This window comes from Nicotiana attenuata, unplaced genomic scaffold, assembly GCF_001879085.1.
Source record: "Nicotiana attenuata strain UT unplaced genomic scaffold, NIATTr2, whole genome shotgun sequence".
Classification (NCBI taxonomy): Eukaryota; Viridiplantae; Streptophyta; class Magnoliopsida; order Solanales; family Solanaceae; genus Nicotiana; species Nicotiana attenuata.
In genome coordinates, this window is record NW_017679171.1 from 2757 (window position 1) to 18058 (window position 15302).

Genomic DNA, 15302 nt, shown 5'->3' on the forward strand with positions numbered 1-15302 from the left:
AACTATATTATAATATTCATCCAGTATAACATGCTGGAAGATAAACATACACAAGACAGACTTCCAGTATAATATACTGAACAAAATTTTACTAAATTTAATAAACAAAAAACATAATCAAAACCCACATAGTAGACGTCTACTATTCGCACACAGCAGATGTCCCGTAAAATATAATGGAATGAAACAAAACTCAACTATATTATAATATTCATCCAGTATAACATGCTGGAAGATAAACATACACAAGACAGACTTCCAGTATAATATACTGAACAAAATTTTACTAAATTTAATAAACAAAAAACATAATCAAAACCCACACAGTAGACGTCTACTATTCGCACACAGCAGATGTCCCGTAAAATATAATGGAATGAAACAAAACTCAACTATATCAAAATTTGACAAGAACTGAAGAAATCTAAAATACAGATGAAACAAGAAAATACTTGAAAATTAAACCTAATATATAGAGACTAGAAAAAATTTGAAAAAGAAATTACTAGAATGACAAAATTACCAGAAATAAGACAAACTAATGAACAGAGAAAAATCGTAAAAGTTAAAATAGAACAAATATTTAAACCCTAACGGTACTGAAATCAACAATAATAACGAAAATTAAACCTAAACAACCAACAATAATAACGAAAATTCAAACACATTATCGTAAAAAACAAAACTCACCCATAATTTTGAAGAAAATTGGACATAACCCAGACAAGATCCGAAGAAAAGTGCTTTCTCAGGAAAGCTAAATCCGTACAATTCTATAAAACAAAGAGAAAGGCGATAAAAAGTTACTAAACAGTATGTTAAAAATGTCAAGGGCAATTATGTCATTTTACCATACATTTTAAGTTAAAATGGCTAGAAATCGATTACATTTAGATTGGTGGCTATTTTTCAATAGCCAACCGAAAAACTGGCTACGCCATACAATTTTGACCTTCTAATGGTATCTGGAAAATTTCACTCCCATCATCATCAAGCCGCCCAATAGAAGTTTGAAACTGTATTTGTGTCACTTTTCCTTTATTTGTACTTCTTTTTTTCCAAATTGACATCTTCTTGTAGAGTTGCAGACGTTTGTTAAGCTCTTGACTAAGATGGTATATTGTTCGAGAGACTTAAACTTGAATGAAGAAAGGTCTAGCGCTCGCTACATAAATTAAGCCAATGGTTCACAAGAGGGAGAAAGAAAAACAAAGATAGAAGCTGTTGGGAAAAGTAATAACCCCGCCCAGGAATAATATTAACGGCAAATAATAATAACACAAAAGAGTAACAGTGACACCAACTCTTTTAATAGGGTAAAATACAATACCCGAGCAGCGCAATATTACCACTATAATATTACAACTCAATAGTGACAAGAGACTACTACGATTTTGAAAGAAATAACACTCTTCACTTCTAGGCCTAGGTGGTATGACATGAGCCCTACGGCTGTCATCTCAAACTCACGGGACATATCTTTCTTAAAAGATTCAAACAAACTTGGGTTATTACCCGTGAAAATAAGATCATCAACATAAAGACAAACAAGCAAGATATCTCCATTAGTATGAACTTTAAGATAAAGAGAATATTCATGGAGACAACAAGTAAGCCCATTGTCTTGAAAATACTTATCGATACAACTATTTCATGCTCGTGGGGCTTGCTTCAATCCATATAAAGCTTTATTCAACTACAGCATTTTATCTTCGTGGTTTTTGACCATGAAGCCCAATAGGTGTTCAACATAGACTTCTTCTTCAAGATAGCCTTTCAAGAAGGCTGACTTGACATCTACTTGATGGATCTTCCACTTCATTTGCGCCGTCAAAGAGATCAGGAAACGAATCGTCTCCATGCGGGAAACAGGTGTCGCACCCCATTTTTCTCGCGAAAGCAGGTTTCGACATTGACAACTCTTTTAAAGGAAGGGTTAAAAGAGAAGAGTCGCCACCTAACGATTTTTTAAGGTGCTTTAGGGCACCTTTTTTGCAAATAACTCTGTTTCAACTAGTCAACGTCACCAAAGATCGGGTAAGACCTCAAAGAGAAGGTGTTAGGCACTCTTCGAGGTCCACAACTGTGGGTCCCGACCGAACTTGAATTATATGGATTAGTTAAATAAATGGAGAGAGAGAGAGAGCACAAAGTTTGGGAATTTTATTATAAAAGATTTTTGAATAGATGAGTACATAGACTTAATTCAAATAGAGGAGAAATAAGATTGGGGGGGGGGGGGGGTTCCTAATTTTTTAGCCTAAAGGATCACCCCGTGCAACATAAATAATACTTCTTAACTCCCTCGGGATGGGGTGTTACTCATATTACTCAGCGGGCACAGACTATCATCTCCTGCTACGCGATTACTATGTTAAAGTTGTTACCTAAAAGCGTTCTAATTCAATTATAGGTTGTTCTCTATGGGTGCACTACCCGTCCCATACCTATGGTCCATGAGGTATTGGACCTCTTATTTGGGTGGTTCTAGACCTTACTTAGGCTGCTTAGAAATGTCAAAACTAGGCGACATACAAAAACACATTGGACTTCACATATAGGCAGTTAAGGCTCAAATTCGCCTCCACACTTAAGCAACAAATGCACACAAGACAAATTATGTATTAAGCAGTTCAAAATTAATAACTCAAATCCTATAGACATGATTTCTATGTGATAAAGCATCAAGACATACAAGCAGTTTCAGAGGCTGGGCGTTGCTCATAGATAGGGTTATATACGCTGATTATTGAGATTATAGGTTTCCAGTTATTAAACCTGTTATGTCTAGATGACTCGTGCGGTAAGGGGTAATGAAAAACTATTGAGAGGAGCCCAGAATTATTTACACATCGACAATGGCCTAATTGCACAGTAAACCATATTGAGAGATGCAGCATTGACCCTTATTAAGACGAACAGTGGTATCCTATAGCCAGGATCTCTAATGATTAGCACTTGGAGTTGATTTTATTATTATACTTAACCCTATAGACATGTTTCTAGGTGAACAGTGTGATGCAGTAACAAATGAGATGGTTGCAGTCCTATAAGCTTGGTTTCTAGTGGACAGTAAGAGATAATAGCAAAAGAGGTGATCAAAATCCTATAAGCATGATATCTAACGAACATGCTAAAGCGAATTGAAGGAAAGTTCAGTGACATCTGTTCCTATGGGAAGGTTTTCTAATAACAGGTAGCAGCCAGAATAATTGAAGCATTTGAGCCCATGCTTTGCTAGTAGACAAGTAGTGTGAGTGTGTGTTTTTCCTAATGGCATGATTTCTACAGTGTGCATAGAGAGTGAATGACACATATAGTAAACATATTACAAAGTCCTATAGGCATGTTATCTACCCGTTGCATGTAGGTACTAAATTCTACCCATTTCCTTTTACTAACAACCCCAATTGTTCATACAAGGATTGTTACATGCCCAATAATGAGTAAAGTAGCAATATTACATAACAATGAACATGTCTATAGTAGGCCCAAATAAAATACCTAAATATCCAGGCCTTCAACAAAGCCACGTTCAATACACTACCCAAAGGTTCATAGAAGAGTCCAAACCAGTTTACTTAACCACAACATCAAGTGTTGCACCACTCGGAACAACCAATACAGGCACACGGTACATGACAGAGAAGTAGGATAATAGGAACAGTTCTGGAGATTGAGGGAGTGACTAGGACCAAGCCCTAGTGTGTCAGAGTTCATAAGGGCCTCAATTGGACCCCGAGCAGTGCTCACACTAGGGAGGCCAACAATAGAACCTAGATAGCCTTGGCTTTCAGCCGGCTAAGAATGAGAATTCAGAATAGCAAAGTATCAAGCAAGGAGAGTGGATAGTGATAGAGAAATAGGAATCAAGTAATACACCAAATTGAACATACAGGGCTGTAGACATGTAATTTTTGATCCTCCCCAAGATTTTACATATTTTAGCATTTAAATACTTAGTTTAGGTCTAATATAGTTATTTCAACTAATTTTGACTCTTTTACTTTATTTCGTCACAAAATAAAAATTACAAAAAAATATTTTCTTTTATTTAGCTAATGGATATTTTTATTATGTACCTTTCAAATAATTAAAAAAATACAAAAATAGTACCTTATTTTTTTATCTTTATATAATCTTGAAAATACAAAAAAAAAAGTTTCATGTTTTAATATAGTTTAGCTTAATTAATTAGAATTATTTTTTGCATTGTGTAATATTTTTATATTTTATTAAAGGAGGTGTTGGACCACAATTTTAAGAGCCTTAGAGCCCAATTTTAGGACCCAATTCGAACTTAGCCCATAAATTCAAGCCCAATACCCAATACCCATTAAGCTAACCCTAGAGACTCTTCTAGATTTTTCTTCTTAAAAAATAAAATAAAATAAAAACCTAGACAAAAAGACCTATCATCCGCCGTTACACCAAAAGACCCCCCCCCCCCCCNCCAAAAGACCCCCCCTCCCCATTCTGTCTTCTTCTCTAAAGAAAGGAGCCATTTCCATGGCTTTTGCTTAACAAAAAACAGACTCTTAAGATCAGCCGTGACCCTAGTTCATCTTCTTCGTGGAATCAAAAACAAGAAAACCCTAGGACCCTTCAACCAAACAGCCGCAGAACCCAAGAGACCTAATCAGCTGCTAACCTAGCACATAAGAACGCCTAAGTCTAAAAAGTCAGGAGCTAAAACCTAAAGCTACAGCTACCTGGACCTAAGACCAAAGGAGATCCGCCGCTGTTCCTGTCCAAACGACCCTCACCTCGCCGGAAATCCATCCCTTCAACGACCAACTACCTTTTTCTTCCCAAGCAGTGACCAGCGACAACCAACAAGCAGTTGCTACTGCTTCTTTAACTCACTCACGACCGCCACAATAACCAGAACGCAACCTTCTCTCTCATTTTTCTGTCGCTCCTCCGTCGCCGGCGAGGTTCCAGTGCCGTCGAGGTCGCGTTCGAGTTCCGTCGTGGATCCCAGTCGAATTTGTTGTAGGTCCTTCAAAGGAGGTTCTTCTTATTTAATCTAAAGATTTGTTATTAAAAGTCATCTTATTCCTTATTCAATATTGTTACATGTTTGTTTTGTTCTGATGTTTAAGTATTTCAAGCTAGATTCGTTTCTGTGTTCTTTATTACTCCAAATTTGTTTATTGATATTTTGGTAGTCTCAGAAGTGGGAATTTTGGTTTGGTGGGACAATTTCGAGTCGAGAAAGATCATTGTAGTAAAATGAAAATGATAGAAGCACTGCTTCTCTATTCTGTGGTGTAGTGTTCCAGATTTTAAAAAATGGATAAAAGAAGAGGATACATAAAACTAGTGCACAAAAGGAGTACATTGTTAATTATGTTGTTTCCATAGATAATCATGTTTTAGTTGAGGGATGATCGGAAACCCCTGAGTTAGCACATATAGTGCAATAGCTTGCTCGTTCCCTTCAACACAAGCAACCTCTATGTATTTTCTCTGTCCTAACCTCAATTCTTATAAGAAAATAAATAATTGATGAATATTCGTGGCTTGCTTTAGGCGTGACTTAATATATCATCGTGATTGTGTACACGTTCGCGTGACATAATTACGATTCTTTTAAAAATAAATTGAGGTATGCGTTCGCGCAACTTCAACCAAACTTTCTTAATGATAATAAAGCGTTATTAATTATGGACACGTTCGCGTGACATGATTTTTTGACGCGTCAAAACAAATGGGTACACGTGCATGTGACCTGTTTAAAGATAATTTCTTAATTAAAAGAGGCAAATGCACATAGGTTCTAAAATAAGTAAGTGGACAATTTGATTAAGCCAAGTATGATCAAAGCGATCGTGCTAAAACTACGGAACTCGGGAATGCCTAATACCTTCTCCCGGGTTAACAGAATTCCTTACCCGAATTTATGTGTTCGTAGACCATAGATAAGAGTGGGCTTCCTCGATTCGGGATTTTAAACCTGTGACTTGGGAGACCGTAAATTATCCCAGGTGGAGACTCTGATTTTTATATAAATAATCCCGTATCGATTGTCACTTAAATTGGAAAAACTCCCTTATACGCCCTCTCGGGGTAGTAAAAAGGAGGTGTGACAGCTCTGGCGACTCTGCTGGGGAGTAGAACCCAGAACTTCTGGTTCAGGGTTCAAGAATTTGAGCTTGTTAATGTGATTTTTACTTGGCTTTATTTATTGTTGATATTACTGTATTTTGTGAACCTAATGTGCTAATGGCTGTTTATTTACCATTTCAATATTGCTTGAATTTTATTATAATGCCTTCTTATGCCACCCTTCTAAGTCTTCTAAAATATGGTGCACACGTACGCGTGACCCACTTTCTGTTAGAAGTCATACCAATTAGAACGGGGCTTGGGTCAGCAACAAGGCCGGGTAGACTTTTGTGCTCCCGGTACGTTGCCCCCGCCCCGGCTCGAGCTGTCCGCTCGGGTAAGCCAGGTCTAGAACACAACCCCAGGTTTAAAACCTAGAATAACATGACCTCATGCCGACTCCCTAGTAGGCACGTTTGTTTGCATCATGTGCATTTGACTTAGGGGACTCAACACAGGGGTTGGGTCCGTCTAGGACAGGTGTACCCAAAAATAAAAGACCATCCTGATGCATCCTATGTGCTACATGTTGCATTTCTTCAAGGGTAAAAGGGTTATTTGGCAGACCAATGATGGTTGAGGATAAATGAGAAAAAAAGAGAGGGTGAAGTGTGAAAATAAAAGAAGTAGGGCCCAGTTATGTTTTTCTTTCACATTTGTTTGAGAAAAAGACCAAAAAAAAAATAAAAATTGAAAAATCCAAAAAGATTTTGCAATTTCCCATCATTTTCCAAAAAAAAAAAAAATCAAAAAGAAAAAGAAAAAGAAAATCCAAAAAGAGTTTGCATGTTTCATCATTTTTCAAAAAAGACAAAAAATATATTTTCTCCAAATTAGTTATTTTTTTTGTTTCTCGCCTGTATCCAATCTGCCCGAACTACGCATACCTGATTCTCGTCTTTCGGTGCGGGATACGTAGGCAGCCCACATGGGGTCCGGTCTTCCTAGTTAGTCTTAGGTTCTTGGCTTCGCGGGGTCTTAGCCAAATCTTGCACTTCTAGTCACCTTTTGGCCACATTAAGCCATTTTGCAAAAATAGCCTCAATCATATCTAGCATGTGTCCGTTGTGAAGTTTTATTGTCTCACATAGTGTTTTAAGTCTTTATGTGGTCTTAATTTTCTCATACAGGTGCGGATCTACTTACCGGAGTTTGAGCATGACAGACACCCCGGACCATCCGGTCAGGATCGCTCATTCAGGAGTTTGCTTAAGGAGATTTTTATTTTTATTTTTATGTTTTGAATCTGTTTTTCTTTTTATGTCGTCTTTTACCTTCTAGTTTTGTACAGTAATGTCGAATATTTTAGGCGATGTTAAGTTTGTCGAGTTTTTTTCGTTTTTGTTATTGTATTTCCTATTTTGTATTTGAAAAAATATGTTATAAATAAAAAATAACAAAAAAAAAAGAGATTTTGCATTTATATATTTCCGTTAGAAGTTTTCTTTAGAATACTAATCCTAGAAATTAAAAAAAATCATTTGAGGTGGTTTTCCTTAGGAAATTAATATCTAGAACTCAAAATAAAAATTGCTTTTATATTTCTTTTAGCATATTGATACTAAAAATTCGAACAAAAAAATGAATTTTCTTTTGATACTTCTTTAGAAGTTTTCTTTCAGATATCAATTCCAAAAAATCCAAAAAGATTTTCTTTTGAGGTTCTTCTTTGGGAGATTAATGAAAAACAGAAAAAATATTCTTTTTATTTTCACTAGAACTTTAGGACATTATGTATAGAAGAGAAAAAAAAACATACTTTATTTTTTGTTTATCTTTAGTGTTTTTCCCTTAGGTAATCAAAAACTGAAATCCAAAAATACTTTTTTTATCTTTTTCATTTCTCGTTGCGAAGTCTTTCTCTAGGATATCAAATGAAAATTCAAAATATTTTTCTTTGATTTGTTTTTTAGATTTACTTCCTAAAAAAATCAAATAATATTTTTCTCTTCTATGGTTTTTTTCCTTAATAATTTCTCATAGAGTATCTGTTTCAAAAAGAAAAGATATATGCTCGTTTAAGCTTGAGTTTAGAATAGGTTATAGAATATTAAGTCTAGAAAATTCAAAAAGAAAAAAAAGATTTGCTTCTTTTATTTCTCTTTTCTCATCATAATAGTCATTAAATTAAAAAAAAAAGAGAGCGTTAGTTTGCTCAGTCTATTCTCGATCTTCCAGAACTACGCTCGATCTGATTCATGAGGGACATGATACGTAGGCAACCTACATAGGGTTCGATCGCATCATCATTAAATAAAAAGCAAAAAAAATAAAAGAAGAAGAAAAAAGAGAAAAAAAGAGAATGAAGTTGTGGGACAAGAGAAATGAGAGGAAATAAAAGAGCGATAAGCAAAAAGAAAAGAAGGAGGAAAGAAAATGAAACAAATCAAGGAGTGTTAAAGAAAAAAAAATGAAGTGGAAATGGAGCAAAAAGAGTGAAATTGGGATGATGTCATATGACCTTCATACCCTCAAAGTCATTTTAGAACTGATAACTGTGACTAGGTGCATTGCACGTAAAGTGTGATTATCCTATGGTAAATGCCCTAACGCTAAAATGATGACTTCATTCTGTTCCTCTTTGTTATCTTCATTATAGCAGAAGGGTGGTTGGTTTGTGGTTCTTAAAGTGGTAACTCTTCTCTACAACATAAAGTCGAAAGGCGATGGCAGATGACAACAGAATTGAGTTGGCTGATACTGGTTCCGGAAAGCAATTGGTTGAACAGGACAATGGGTTGATTGAAGAGGTAAGGATGTCAAGACAACACATGGCGGACATGTATCGGTATTGGATGACTGGGAAGGCACCCCCCCGCCACCACCTAGCTTCCTTGATGCTACCCTTACCCAAACTCCGGTCATGGTGCCAGATGATCCACCAGACTCTCCAGATTCTCCCGCTTATCACAGTTTTCCCAGCCACCCTAGTAGCTCCATCACTCGTCCTCCAACTACCTTTCCAAAAAATTGCCTTCCCGTCATATCCACTATCCCCATGATTACAACTTCTCAACAATCTTCCCTTCTTAGATCAAAAGAGAGAGATTATAGATCTCTCCTTTAATGAATTCTTGTCATCCTATTAACTTCCCAAACATCTGCCCGTTTACACAATTCCGGGGCCTTAGGTGATCTCAAAACTATTTCCTCAAATGTCCCTATCAATTTCAAAATTGTTTCATTGCTTCATGATTAAACTAATTTTAAGACAGGCCCTTAGAACATATACGTGCCATGTCATGTACTAGAGCTAGCATGAAAAGAACTATAAAAGGACAAGAGAACTAAGCAAAAACTAACTAGAAAAAACAGAAAAAACAGGAAATTGCATTAGAAAGACGGTGAAAGGGTTTGACAACAAACAAAGCAAACTTTATACACTAACGGTTGCAACCGTTGAAAACCTAAATAACACTAACAGGGGTATACGACTAGATGAACTAAGCAAAATAAAAGGATTGAAGGGTTTGAGGTCACAAGACAATATCCGGATTACACCCTGAATATAAACCCGGACGAACAGAAATGACAAACAAAATAAACTCACCAAGACTCCTCCCGGCTAGCCAAGAGATGGAGCGTCTTTCCAATTACCAAGCACGGCAATCTTAAGCCAACTGGGTTCCACATTAATATTATCAAGACCATTAACCCAACTTCAATTGATTAACCTTCAGTCGGCAGTTCCCTGAGAGGATCGACATATCCCGTCACTGCCCTTGATCAGAATTATCCCTTTTTGAAATCATTTCTTATTTCCCTTCTCAAAAGCACGACAATCTTTCAATGGCTATGACCCTTGACATTAGAGTGGTAACCATGCACCGTAAGTAGGATCAAAAACTTTGCCATACCGGGTCCGGAGAGTCCGAGGAGCGGCTCAATTCAGGCAGCATGTATTTAACTTTTCAACCAGGGCTTGTGTACGGATCTCCGATTGGCGTGAAACTATTTTTTGGCTTTGTTCCCCTCTAATGACCCCTGTTTTCTAGGTTTATTATCGGGTGCTCGAAATGTTGTTAAAGGCGAACGAGTATTTTAGCGGTACTGGGGCTCCGCCATGAGGAGTGACGCCAGTGGTTGGACAGAATGATCGTACGTTGTCGGCAGGATAATTCTGAGGTGGATTCTGTGGAGCTAGGGGGGGGATATTCACTGGGGTCGGTCATTGAGCGCTGAAAGCATTTAGCATGAATGCCCAGTGGAACGTGTCCGTTGCGGGGCTCAGCAACATCTTTTTCTATCATTGGAGACCTACCCGAAAAAGGCAAAAAACCCCCTTTTGGCGGGGGGTTTTTTCGTTCCATCTGAGCCAAAACCTTCCTAAAACTCCCTCGGGTTTCTTTTTTCCATCTGAGATAGGGAGATTGGTCTAGGATAATGTCTATATTGGTACTCGATGGGCGACAAATCTTGAACATGTCAATCCATGTATGCCATTTACCGACATTCCTTGAAAGAGTATGCCATTCCAAGGCTGCCCCCCAGTCAGAGCTCCTTACTGAGATACGCATCAGAGCTCATCGTTTCCCGCCAAACACTTCTCATTTTGCTGCATACCCTCAGATGGGGCCTACTGGACTCTCCCACGCCCATCATACAAGTGAAACTTGGATTTTAAACCCGCGGGCAGAATGAAATCAGGGAACATACAGCAAGTCATTGCATGGCATGCCTAATCTGATTCCCCATCCCTTCCGCTCTTTAAGGATGTTCTAATACGCCTTTCAGCTTCTGGATATCTCTCTCGCCATTCTTTTCCTGTGAAAACTTTTCATTTTCAACATGAGCGCTCATTCGAGGGCTATGATTGTATGAGTTAGGGACCTTAGTGGGGCAACCTCTGAGGGGTATATTGGGGCAATCATAAGTTTTTGCAGTGGTGTTCATTGTTGCGATCTGTGAGAAAGAACAGGAGAAAATATTATTGATTAATTATTGACAAATGATACAAATGAGCCCTATATATATAAATACATGTCCTACTCCTAATAACTCATGGGATTAGGGTATTTACTACTATTTAACTATCAACACTAACCACTCCCCTCACAGCTGGTGCCTAGAAATATATTACGAGCTTGTTACATATATAACTAAATTACGAGGCCAGTGAGGACTTTGATGAACCATATCATCAAGCTGATCATTCGACTTCACAAATTTTGTAGCAATATCTCCCGAGAGTATCTTTTCTCATAACAAAGTCGACAGTCAATCTCGATGTGTTTATAGTTTCTCAATGGAACAACTGGATTTGACCGCCAATATGAAGAGCAGCTTTGATTTAATCACACATAAGTCCCATTGAACTAATCCTCACCAAATTTTCAACTCCTTGAGCAACTGTTTGATCCAAATTAGCTCACACTGGCCATAGCCATTGCTCGGATATTCTGTTCTGCACTAGACCCGCGCAAACATACTTCCCCTTTCTTGCTCTTCAAAACACAAATTTCCTCCTACTAAGCACACAATATCCAGACGTAAGAACGTCTATCAGAGGTGATCTTTCCCAATCAGCATTCTGAGTATCCAAACGATCTGCTCATGGCCTCGATCCCAAACATAAGCCTTTGCCTGAGCTGATTTTAATATAACCGAGAATGCGGACAACTGCATCCCATAACTATCACAGGGAGAATCCCATAAACTCGACTACAACACTGCCACAGGAAAGGAAATTCAGGTCTAGTCACTATGAGGTAATGTAGATTTAACCCAACCAACCAAACGCGCTATGATCTTCAGGACGCTAAGAGGCTCCCCCTGTCCTGGCAGAAGTTTAGAATTCGCGGATCATCAGAGTGTCAACAGGTCACAACCTGTATCCTGTCTCTCAAGAATATCTAAGGCATACCTTCGTTTGAGATCAACAATACCTGAGCTAGACTGGAGTACCTCATACGCCAGTAAAATACTTTAAATCTGCCCAAACCTTAGTCTGAAAGTGGCTTGAAAGAATGTTGGCTTCGAACTTACTAATACCATCCGATCAATTGCCGAATAACAAATCATCAACGATAACCGCAGATAAATACACAGATTTGAAGCAGAAGTCGATAAATATAGAGTGATCAGCTTTAGCTAAGAGTCATGCCAAATTCCTGATAACTGTGCGAACTTACCAAACCAGGTCGAGGAGACTGGCTTAAGACCATAGAGGGACCGGCGCAACCGCCATACAAGGCCACAGACTCCCCTGAGAAAAAACCCGTGCTTGCCCATATAAACCTCATCCTCAAGTCACCGTGAAGAAAAGCATTCTTAATGTCCAATCTGATAGAGAGGCCAAATGGCGAACAGACGCCATAGGATAGAAAAAAAGCGGTACTGATGCATATTTTTAGCAACGGGAGAGAAAGTATCACTGTAATCGTATCCAAATATCTGAGTAATATCCTTTGGCAACAAGACGAGCTTAAGTCGATAACATAGGCCATCCTGGACCAACTTGACTTGGCATACACCCAACGACAACCAACAGCCATTTACCCGAAGAAGAGGAACAAGCTTACCCAAGTAACACCGTATATAAGTAGATATCTCGTCAATCATAGCATGTCGCCATCGCGGGGGAGTGAGACAGTGCTTCACCTGTAGACTTCGGAATGGAATACAGAGTACAAAGATGATAAGAAATGCACAATGGGATGATGAGAAGACAAGGTAACTTAAAACCTATATAGATGAGGATTTAGATAGCGTGGACCGTATACCTTTTCGTAGTGCAATTGTTGATTAAGGAGGAGACAAGTCTGCGTTTACGCAGGGTCAGGTGCAGACGGTGAATTACTGGGCTCTGATGCTGTGGAACAGACGATGATAATCCAGTGATGTGTGGAGCTATAGAATGGTTGAACTGGACAGGTGGTGCACTGGGGACTATAGTTGGTAGAACTGGACTAGGTGGTGGCACTGGAACCTTCGGTGGTGACATGAGCTATAGGGTGGTGGGCTGCAACTAGAACTGTAGGGTGAGTGTGGAGGAAGATGAATGGGGATAGGAATGAATCTCCAAAAGAGAGGATACCGGGTAGCACCTCAGAAAATCTAAGTGATTAACCTGGACCGGTGAAGTATGATTGGGTTTCAACAGAAAGGTAACCATAGCCAGACATAAAGAAATCACTGGAAGGTAAGAAGAATAACATCGATATCCTTTGGCGTTCTCCCCACTGGTTAAACCCCAGAAATATTGCACAGTTAAGAGCTGCGAGGAGCTAACTTATCTTTTCCCTGGAGTATTCATGACAAAGCCACGTACTCCCAAAAGACACGGTGGAAGAGAGAACAAGGTAAGTGGGAAACAGGGACAGAGAATGGATACGTTGATTTTGGATAGTTTGAAATGAACATCGATTAATAAGATAACAAGAATGTATAGAACGTTGCATCCCCCACAAAAAACAGCGGAAAATGAGATTGTAGAGTAGGGTACGAGCAGTCTGTATCAATACGAAATCTATTCTTTCTTTCAAGCTACCCATTTTGTTGGGCATGTGTTACGGTCGGGGGATATCGTTGAGATTTTGATAATATCCATGAGAGTTTCAAATAAACTGCTGAAGATGGGGATAGACAAAACACACCTAGGGCACTATCACTACGATAAATGTGCGGATAGAACCCCAAAATTGATTTGGAATTTCACGCGTGAAGGTCTGGAAAATAGAAAACAACTCAGATCGTTTTTCATCCAAAACTATCAAGTTGCACCCGGAAATCATCCATCAAAAACTGACAAAGAACGGAATCCTAATGTGAAACTAACCCACTAGGACCCCAAACATTTGAATGGACTAAAGTAAAAGGTGACTCTGCTCGATTTATCAAGACCACGGGAAAATGGAAGCGGGTAGCTTACCGAGCTGAATACGACTGCACAACTCTAGAGGACAATGAAATAAAGCCAGGTACCAATTTTCTGAAGTTTGAATAAACTGGGATCCTAACTGTTTATGTAACAAATCTGGTGAAATCAGTAACGGGACAAGTTATTGGAAAAGACAAGAATGCGAGTCATGTGATTTGCCAGGGATAAGGTAATAAAGTCCATCTGATTCTGTCCGTACTAATGATCACGCCCGTACTGCGTTCCTTGTATAAAAACAAGATCATCAAGAAATAAAACAACAGATTTAATGATTCGGCTAAGCGACTAACGGCTATGAGATTAAAAGGACTACCAGGAACATAAGAACTTGACGTACTAAAGGTAAGGAAGTAAGTGGGCTTGCTTAACTATTGCAGTCCCCATGGCTTGAGACCATTGGCCATTGGTGACTATTGGAAAGATGATTGAGAATATGCAAACTAGTGACAAAGAGATTTGTTACCAAAATATGAATCAGATGCACTGAATTACATGACCAGAACTAAAGGTGAAGATTGGGAGACACAAGTATGCCTACTTATTTGGAACACGGAAGCTAATCCTGAAGATATCTATTTACGTATTTGTACTGAAGGAACTAATATAATTCGGAAAGAAACCATCTGGGATTGGATTCAATGCATTGGATCCAACGGATTGTGATTTAAAGCTTCCGATACGAACTGCCATTATAATATCCGTGCGGAAAAAGCAAAAAATTTTCTGGGATCAACTGTTCACGCAGCCGGGGAACTCATCGTAGGCTCACCGAAAAATTCCAAAGTCGTGCGAATCTGATGTAACTTGATGGGGTCAGGCTTCAGAAAAGACTCGTGATTAGGCTCCCTAAGAAGTCGGCCAAAAAAGTGGCCGGAAACAGGCAACTACGCTGCGGCGCGTGGGAACAGACGGCCGGCGGAAACCTCCTCTGATCGGCGCAGTGAGGCGCGTGGGAATGTTTCTTCTCCGGAGATTTTTCTGGGTTTGTGCTCCGTTAGGGACTGGTGTGGTGATTGGAAATTTTGCACAACACCAAGAACAATATGATTTTGTTGCGGACAGCCTTCCTTAACCGCCGGAAAAATTGGCGGCGCGACGAGGTCTTTCTTACCCCGAAGAAAAAGAAGAGTCGCTGGAATGACACAGGATTACATTTCTCTACTATTCCTCTGCTAGCCAATAGTGAGAAAGCACGGGATTTAATTGATTAATTATTGACATATACAATGAAGCCCTATATAAATGTCTACTTCCTAATACATATGGGATATAGGGTTATTTTACCTACTATTTAACTATCAACTATGGATCT

The 15302-nt window shown here is 38.7% G+C and overlaps 1 long non-coding RNA gene across 1 annotated transcript; it reads left to right on the forward strand.

Moving 5' to 3' along the window:
- The first annotated feature begins 4475 nt into the window (after positions 1 to 4475).
- LOC109221720 lies at positions 4476 to 7439 on the forward strand. The gene is made up of 2 exons (XR_002067294.1): positions 4476 to 4995; positions 7242 to 7439. It is a non-coding gene; the product is annotated as an uncharacterized LOC109221720 (long non-coding RNA).
- Positions 7440 to 15302: the final 7863 nt, after the last annotated feature.